Source organism: Hyla sarda, chromosome 8 (genome assembly GCF_029499605.1).
Source record: "Hyla sarda isolate aHylSar1 chromosome 8, aHylSar1.hap1, whole genome shotgun sequence".
Lineage (NCBI taxonomy): Eukaryota > Metazoa > Chordata > Amphibia > Anura > Hylidae > Hyla > Hyla sarda.
The window spans coordinates 54715393-54725362 of NC_079196.1; the positions used below are offsets into that span (position 1 = coordinate 54715393).

The 9970-nt window shown below is 42.8% G+C and overlaps 1 long non-coding RNA gene across 1 annotated transcript; it reads left to right on the top strand.

The window, feature by feature from the left end:
• Positions 1 to 1715: 1715 nt before the first annotated feature.
• On the top strand, positions 1716 to 4327 carry LOC130285090 (uncharacterized). The gene is made up of 2 exons (XR_008847245.1): positions 1716 to 2152; positions 2263 to 4327. It is a non-coding gene; the product is annotated as an uncharacterized LOC130285090 (long non-coding RNA).
• Positions 4328 to 9970: the final 5643 nt, after the last annotated feature.

Genomic DNA, 9970 nt, shown 5'->3' on the forward strand with positions numbered 1-9970 from the left:
ACAGAGGTGTCAGACCACAGTGCTCTCTGCTGACAGAAAGGAAATACACAAAGAAAAGAACTTCCTGTGGAGCATACAGCAGCTGATAAGTACTGAAAGGATTATTTGTTTAAAGGGGTATCCAAAGGATAGGGGATAAGATGTCAGATCGCCGGGGTCCCGCTGCTGGGGACCCCGGAGATCGCTGCTGCAGCACCCCGCTATCATTACTGCACAGAGCGAGTTCGCTCTGCACGTAATGACGGGCAATACAGGGTCCGGAGCATCGTTACGTCACGGCTCCGCCCCTCGTGACGTCACTGCCCGCCCCCATCAATACAAGTTTATGGGAAGGGGCGTGGCGGTCATCACGCCCCCTGCCATAGACTTGCATTAAGGGGACGGGCCGTGATGTCATGAAGGGCGGAGCAATGACGTCACGCTGCTTCGGGCCCTGTATCGCACCGTCATTACGCACAGAGCGAACTCGCTCTGTGCAGTAATGATGGCGGGGTGCCGCAGCGGCAATCCCTGGGGTCCCCAGCAGCGGGACCGCGGCGATCTAACATCTTATCCCCTATCCTTTGGATAGGAGATAAGATGCCAGGGGCGGAGTACCCCTTTAACTTTCTGGCACCAGTTGATTTAAAATAAATAAATAAAAAAATGTTTGTCAGTGGAGTACCCCTTTAAGAGTAGCACAGGGGTGCTTAGAGTTTGCGTATATTCACATGGCGGAATTTCTGCCTCAAATTAAAGCCCATTGACCTCTATGGGATTCCGCGCTCCCATTCACATTTCAAAATTTCAGCTTGCGGAATGGGAAGTATGAATGGGAGTGTGGGATCCCATAGAGGTCGATGGGCTTTAATTTGAGGGGAAATTCCACCGTGTGAATAGACCTTTTAGGATGCATTCACATCACATTTTTTACGTATACGGTTTCCAATGTGAAGACTGTGTATGTAACCGTATGAAAAAAAACGTATTAAGTGAAATCACATAAACCCGCAACTAGATGTATCTGGTTGTGTTCGCTTTTGGTCTTGTATGTTTGGCTGTCCAGGCCATGCTGGGAGTTGTCGTTTTGCAACCACTGGAGGCCCCCTGGTTGGGAAACACTATATATCAGTGGTCTTCAACCTGCGGACCTCCAGATGTTGCAAAACTACAACTCCCAGCATGCCCGGACAGCCGTTGGCTGTCCGGGCATGCTGGGAGTTGTCGTTTTTGCAACAGCTGGAGGCACCCTGATTGGGAAACGCTGCCCTAAACCCTGGGGCAGATTGTTAGAATTGGACTGCGTACAATGAACTAATAAACCCATTAACTTTGTCTTTGTAAACAAAAGTTTAGGCTGAAGCTCCGGCTCCATAGTGTAGATGTCGAAATCAATAAACTATCAAATGTAGGCGTCCACATGACTGAGCTGCTTCATGGTTTGGGGGGCACTTATATCTTTTATTTAATAAATTGGACATTGGATACCCCATTGCCCAACGTTTCTATTTTAGTTTTTTTTTGTTAATTCTAGAGATGAGCGAATTTACAGTAAATTTGATTCGTCACGAACTTCTCGGCTCGGCAGTTGATGTCTTATCCTGCATAAATTAGTTCAGCTTTCCGGTGCTCCCGTGGGCTGGAAAAGGTGGATACAGTCCTAGGAGACTGTATCCACCTTTTCCAGCCCACCGGAGCACCTGAAAGCTGAACTAATTTATGCAGGATAAGTCATCAACTGCCGAGCCGAGAAGTTCGTGACGAATCGAATTTACTGTAAATTCGCTCATCTCTAGTTAATTTGAGAACAATCACTGTATTGCTTTACTCCCCTGCAGGTTGGGTTTATAATCTTTTGCCTTTAAACATATACAGATTTATTTTCTTTTTTATGAGGTTTCGTTTTGTGCCTTTTTACTTTGATTTGGCCCTTTCTTTGGGTTTGTTATTCAGACAGTGAGAATCGGCCTTGTTTTAATCTGTATTCTAGCACTTTTTGGTTGTGCCTTTTTTATTTTATTTTTGAGCCTTTTGCTGGCTTATGTAGACCATAGATTTACCTGTTTTAAGGGGCTTTTTAAAAAAGAAAGTGACATTTTACCAGCTACTCTGTAGTATTGAGCCTGTTCACACAAGAGCAAATAGAAGTGAACTGAATCACTATAGAACAGTGGTCTTCAACCTGCGGACCTCCAGATGTTGCAAAACTACAACTCCCAGCATGCCCGGACAGCCGTTGGCTGTCCGGGCATGCTGGGAGTTGTAGTTTTGCAACATCTGGAGGTCCGCAGGTTGAAAGACACTGCTATTGAAGGTAAAAAATTTTTTTTAAAAAGTGTTTGATATTGTGGGTTTGGTTGCATTAGTGTGCGCTCCTAGAGCTGGTTCTATGGCATATGTACAGTATTGCATATAGGGGGTTATATATGCACTTTTTAATTTTTTGTTTATTTTTCCCCAATTCAATGTCAAAAATATTGTACAATTTTATACAATGCACTTCTGATTGCTGTACTGAAATACTGCAACAGCAAGAAACGCCATTAAGACACTGTTCACACTAACAGTTTAAAGTGACTGCCCCCTATTGAGTCCAGTTTTGTTTTTAACTATATAGGTTCTAAACTAAGGGAACATGTCATCTCTTTCATACAGGGAAAAACTTTTTTTTTATATATCAACTGATTCCAGAAAGTTAAACAGATTTGTAAATTACTTCTATTAAAAAAATCTTAATCCTTTCAGTACTTATGTTCTTTTCTGTCTATGTGCTCTCTGATGACACGTGTCTCGGGAAACGCCCAGTTTAGAAGCAAATCCCCATAGCAAACGTCTTCTAAACTGGGCGGTTCCCGAGACACGTGTCATCAGAGATTACTTAGAAAGAAAAGAACAACCTAAACTTCAGAAGCTCATAAGTACTGAAAGGATTAAGATTTTTTAATAGAAGTAATTTACAAATCTGTTTAACTTTCTGGAGCCAGTTGATATATATAAAAAAATTTTTTTTCCTGGATAACCCCTTTAAAACACAAGTCACTGGATGGTCCCTGGAGGCTTTACCCCCCCGAAACCTTGATTGATAGATCTCCTCTTGTTTGGGTACAAAGTTATCAAGACTAGTGGGGTGCGGGGAAGCTACAGGTGACCAACCTATGGGAGCAATGACAGGTTCCCTTCAAATCATAGGGTAGGTGATAATTGTGTGATGGCTACTTATCACTGCAAGAACAGGGCAGTCTGTCTGAGCCCTATAGGAATAAAAAAAAAAAATACATATGTATTATTATTTTTTTTAATCAACTGGTGCCAGAAAGTGAAACCAATTTGTAAATTACTTTTTATTTAAAAATCTTAATCCTTCCAGTACTTATCACCTGCTGTATACTACAGAGGAAGTTCTTTTCTTTTTTAATCTCTTTTCTGTCTGACCACAGTGCTCTCTGCTGACACCTCTGTCCATGTCAAGAACTGTTCAGAGCAGGAATAATTCCCCAAAGCAAACCTATCCTGCTCTGGACGGTTCCTGACATGGACAGACGTGTCAGCAGAGAGCACTGTGGTCAGACTGAATTTTATTTTTTCAAAAGAAAAGAACTTCCGCTGTAGTATACAGCAACTGATAAGTACTGGAAGGATTAAGATTTTTAAATAGAAATCATTTACATGTCTGCTGTTAACTTTCTGGCACCAGTTGATTAAAAATTTTTTTTTCCACCAGAGTACCCCTTTTAAGGACCCAATAAGGGGCTGGTGTGAACTGGGCCTAACCAGTCTGTTGCACAGCTAGTCCATGTAACCTAGACTGCTATCAGACATGTTGGTGAAGATTTGATGCTGATTGTCGTTTCTATTATCACTTTTAGGGTACGTTCACACGAGCGGATGTACAGCATATTTTACGCTACGGATCCGCTGGTGAAGGCCCCGCTCTATGCTGTCTTTACATGTACCTGCTGGTAGCGGCAATACACCGCGACGAGCGGACACACTGCAGAGATGTGCGCGGCGTACTCGCACATCGCGGCCACTCTCCCTGCTCTGAGGTAGGCAGAGAGCTCCCGCGATGTGCGAGTATACGGCGACTCGCAGTGTGTCTAGTGTCAGTGTGCTATGAGCAGGCACATGTAAAGACAGCATAGAGCGGGGCCTTCACCAGCGGATCCGTAGCGAAATATGCTGCGAAAAACCGCTCGTGTGAACGAACTCTTGAATAGAATTGTATCACAGATCCGTGTGTGATTTCAGGGCCGCTCACATCTGCATCCTGTCACATCCACCTTTATTTGTAGATGACGAATTATTGCAACTTAAAAATAATTATCATTAAATTTGGATTCTGAGATCAGTTGTATTTGTCTGAATTTTATTCCAGTAAATATATTTGTCTGTCTACACACATATGATATACTTCTCTCTAATGACCTGTAGCTCATCGGGCAAAAAACTAGCCCTCAAACAGCTCTGTTCACTGAAGGAAAACATTTAATGGCTGGCAGCACGTGACAGCACAACAATAAAGGATTTTTTTTTAAATAAACAAGCTGCACTAAAAATGAGATCCTTCCCCTTCTGAGTCCTGTTGCAGTTTCCCCAGTGTTCTGTCAGCAGCACAACGATGGGGTAAACTTTATCTCTGTTAACTTGCAGGACATAGGAATAATTTTAATGATTAACCAATCAACATAAGACAAGAGTCTCCCCAAGAGGATATAAGGCCCCCAAATAACACCCCCAAATAACACCAACCCCTTGAGGTTTTTTTTCCCTGTCCTGTGAGCAGGACTAGGTATATTCCCTAACCTACCTGTGTCTTTCACGTCGACATCCATGGGACTGTCAGGATCCTGTCTGGCAGTGGCATGCTCTACACCAGTGTTTCCCAACCAGGGTGCCTCCAGGTGTTGCAAAACTACAACTCCCAGCATGCCTGGACAGCCTTCGGCTGTCCAGGCATACTGGGAGTTGTAGTTTTGCAACACCTGGAGGCAGCCTGGTTGGGAAACACTGTTCTACACCATAATTGCTCCATGTGACCTCCTCTTCCAGCCTCAAGGTACAGACTATCGTCTCCAGTGCCAATGGATGAAGATTGTAGAATTATAAAAGAAAATCCTTATTGCCTTCCTCCTCAGAAGATGATGTTGAAGATACCGGGACATTTGTTTTTTTTTAGTTCAGGCAGGCTGGGAGTTGTAGATTTGCAACACATGAAGGTTCATTTGGAGACCTAGGCTCTATAGGAAGCCCATACAAAAAGCAGGGAGTACAGACAAACTCAATGAGGGACATTTATCAAAGTCAGTGTAGGTTCAGTGATGTGGAGGGCTTGTGATAAATATGGGCTTAGTGTACTTTATTTTTATTTTTCTTCAGAACACTACTATGAATGACCCCCTTCTCTGCAACTTTTTTGGAACCTCTGTCTACAGCCAGTTTTGTAAGCCAGGTCTGGGCTGGTGTAGGTTTGTGGTGTAAGATGCTATGCGACAATTATGTGCTGTACAAGCCTTGATAAATGTCTCTTAAAGGGGTATTCCAGGAAAAAAAAATTTTTTATATATCAACTGGCTCCGGAAAGCCTTCCAATAGTTATTAGCTTCTGAAGTCGAGTTGCTGTTTTCTGTCTAACTGCTTTCTGATGACTCACGTCCCGGGAGCTGTCCAGCTCCTATCGGGATATTCTCCCATCATGCACAGCTCCCGGGATGTGACATCATCATTGAGCAGTTAGAGAGAAAACTTCAGAAGCTAATAACTATTGGAAGGATTAAGATTTTTTAATAGAAGTAATTTACAAATCTGTTTAACTTTCCAGAGCCAGTTGATATATATAAAACAAGTTTTTGCCTGGAATACCCCTTTAACTCCTTAAGGACCCAGCCCATTTTCACCTTAAGGACCCGGCCATTTTTTGCACATCTGACCACTGTCACTTTAAGCATTAATAACTCTGGAATGCTTTTACTTTTCATTCTGATTCCGAGATTGTTTTTTCGGGACACATTCTACTTTATGTTGGTGGTAACATTTCGTCGATACTTGCATCATTTCTTGGTGACAAATTCCAAAATTTGATGAAAAATTTGAAAATGTTTTTTTTTTTATTTTTTTTACTTTAGAAACTCTTTGCTTATAAAAAAAATAGACATCCCAAATAAATTATATATTGATTCACATATACAATATGTCTACTTTATGTTGGCATCATACAGGAGATATCTTTATATTATTATATTATATACAATATATTATGTTTGCATCATAAAGTTGACATGTTTTTACTTTTGGAAGACACCAGAGGGCGTCAGAGTTCAGCAGGAATTTTCCAATTTTTCACAAAATGTACAAAATCCGAATCTTTCAGGGACCAGTTCAGTTTTGAAGTGGATTTGAAGGGCCTTCATATTAGAAATACCCCATAAATGACCCCATAAATGATGTTCAGTAAGTGTTAACCCTTTAGGTGTTTCACAGGAATGGCAGCAAAGTGATGGATAAAATTCTAAATCTTCATTTTTTACACTCGCATGTTCTTGTAGACCCAGTTTTTGAATTTTTACAAGGGGTAAAAAGAGAGACATCACCCTAAAATTTGTAACCCAATTTATCTTGAGTAAGGAAATACCTTACATGTGTATGTAAAGTGCTCCGTGGGTGCAGTAGAGGGCTCAGAAGGGAAGGAGCGACAGTGGGATTTTGGAGCATGAGTTTTTCTGAAATGGTTTTTGGGGGGCATGTCACATTTAGGAAGCCGCTATGGTGCCAGAAAAGCAAAAAAAAAAAAACACAAAGCATACTATTTTGGAAACTTCACCCCTCAGGGAACGTAACAAGGGGTACAGTGAGCCTTAACACCCCACAGGGGTTTGACGACTTTTCATTAAAGTTGGATGTGTAAATGAATTTGACTAAGATGCTGATATTTACCAAAATGTAAAATTTTTTACAAGGGGTAATAGGAGAAAACGTCCCCCAAAATTTGCAACCTCATCTCTTCTGAGTATGGAAATACCCCATGTGTGGACATCAAGTGCTCTGCTGGTGCACTACAATGCTCAGAAGAGAAGGAGCGCCATTGAGCTTTAGGAGAGAGAATTTGATTGGAATACAAGTCAGGGGCCTTGTGCATTTACAAAGCCCCCCGTGGTGCCAGAACAGTGGATCCCCCCCCCCACATGTGACCCCATTTTGGAAACTACACCCCTCAAAGAACTTAAGGGGTACAGTGAGCATTTACATTCCACTGGCATTTGACAGATCTTTGGAACAGTGGGCTGATCAAATGAAAAATTTAATTTTTCATTTTCACAGACCACTGTTCCAAAAATCTGTCAGACACCTGTGGGGCGTAAATGCTCACTGTACCGATTATTACATTACATGAGGGATGTAGTTTCCAAAATGGGGTCACATGTGGGTGGGGTCCATTGTTCTGGCACTATGGGGGCTTTGTCCGAAATTGAAGGCCACGTGTGTTTACAAATTCGCTCTCCAAAATCCCAATGTTGCTCCTTCTCTTCTGAGCATTGTAGTTCGCTCGCAGAGCACTTTACATCCACAAATGGGGTATATTCTTACTCAGAAGAAAAAGGGTTGCAAATTTTGGGGGGCTTTTTCCCCCCTAACTTCCCTTGAGAAAATGAAAAATTTTGGGTAACCCCAGCATTTGTTTAATTTTATTTTTTTTTGTTCCCATTCAACTTTAACGAAAATTTGTCAAACACCTGTGGGGTGTTAAGGCTCACTATACCCCTTGTCACGTTCCATGAGGGGTGTAGTTTTTCAAAATCGGGTCACATGTGGGTATTTTATTTTTTTTTGCGTTTATGTCAGAACCGCTGTAAAATCAGCCACCCCTGTGCAAATCACCAATTTAGGCCTCAAATGTACATGGTGCGCTCTCACTCCTGAGCCTTGTTGTGCACCCGCAGAACATTTTACGCCCACATATGGGGTATTTCCGTACTCGAAGAGATTGCGTTACAAATTTTGGGGGTCTTTTCCTTTTACCTCTTGTGAAAATGAAGAGTATGGGGCAACACCAGCATGTTAGTGTAAATTTTTAAAAAACATTTTTTACACTAACTTTTCCTTTTCATAAGGGGTAAAAAGAGAAAAAGCCCCCAAAATTTGTAGTGCAATTTCTCCCGAGTATGGAGATACCCCATATGTGGCCCTAAACTGTTTCCTTGAAATACGAAAGGGCTCCAAAGTGAGAGCGCCATGTGCATTTGAGGACTAAATTACTTATTGCATAGGGGTGGACATAGGGGTATTCTACGCCAGTGATTCCTAAACAGGGTGCCTCCAGCTGTTGCTAAACTCCCAGCATGCCTGGACAGTCAGTGGCTGTCTGGAAATGCTGAGAGTTGTTGTTTTGCAACAGCTGGAGGCTCAGTTTTGGAAACACTGACGTATTTTCATTTTTATTGGGGGGGGGGGGGCAGTGTAAGGGGGTATGTGCAGGAACTAGAGATGAGCGAACTTACAGTAAATTCGATTCGTCACGAACTTCTCTGCTCGGCAGTTGATAACTTATCCTGCATAAATTAGTTCAGCTTTCAAGTGCTCCCGTGGGCTGGAAAAGGTGGATACAGTCCTAGGAGACTTTCCTAGGACTGTATCCACCTTTTCCAGCCCACTGGAGCACCTGAAAGCTGAACTAATTTATGCAGGATAAGTCATCAACTGCTGAGTCGAGAAGTTCGTGACGAATTGAATTTACTGTAAGTTCGCTCATCTCTAGCAGGAACCACAAGTGTAGTCAAAGGCCTATAACATTTGTCTTACCAATAATTGGCTGACTAGACCATAAACTTTGTTATGGCCACTTATTAGCTGAGAAAACAAATCAGATTTTTCAGATGTGTTATTAGCCTCATGCAGGAATGTTGCCAAATAATGGCTTGCAACCACACATTTTTTTCCCCTCATGCACACTACAGAAATACAGAACTGACTATCTTCCCCTTTTCCGGGAACTTTGTGCGCTTTTAGAGAAGTGGCGGTCACAATAAATCTCCTTTTTTGGTCGTATTACGGTGGTTAAAATGACGATTCTTCCGAAACTACTCAATTTTTTCGAGAATTTGCCTACCCCCGTACCACTATCGGCCCTTCACTCTTTTCAATCAGCTATTTTTCATTTCATCTGGGACGATAAGAGACATAGTTTGCCAATGTCCGTTATGATGGCTAGTCGGGCGGTTCCTGACAAAGCAAAATACTACTGGGCTGCTCACCTACGCCATCTAGCGACCTGGTCCTCGTACCATGCATACAGCCGCTGGATGGAGCTGGAGAAGCTTTGGCTGGCTCCTATTGACCCTAATACTCTTTGGTCCTCTCCGGCATCTACTCTCTCTCCCTCTCTCAATTCCCTCCCGCTTCCCCTTCCTCTATCAGTCAGACTTCCCCCCCTGGTCAGTCTTCTGCTATAGTGTGGGAATGGGGATCTCGGGACTTTTCTGCTGGGCTGACGTAGTGGACCCCTTATCCCGTTCCCTCCTGTCTTTTGACCAGTTGATAGCTCGTTGGGACCTCCCCTCGTCTGAGCGCTTTCACTATCTGCAATTGCAGCATTATATGTCTTCCACGACTGGCTCCGCTGTGGTCTTTCTACCTACAGGCTTTGAAAGGTTATGCCGTGGTGGGCCTCAGATGAGGGGCCTTCTCTCCGATATTTATTCCTTACTTCTCCAACCCCTTAACGGCGACCCTCCGTCGCACAGTGATATGGGCCATTATGAAGGATGTTCTGAATACTACCATTACCTTAACTCAGTGGCCTGTTATATGGGAGAGGGCTTCAAAATCTTCAATTTGTACTGCATATAAGGAAACCCAGTATAAACTGATTATGGGCTGGTATCAAACTCCGGAGTCATTGAATAGACTGACCCCTGACATCCCTCCTCAATGCTGGCGTTGTGGGGTGGGGCTGGGTACAGTGTTTCATATTTTCTGGTCCTGTCCTCTCCTAATAGAT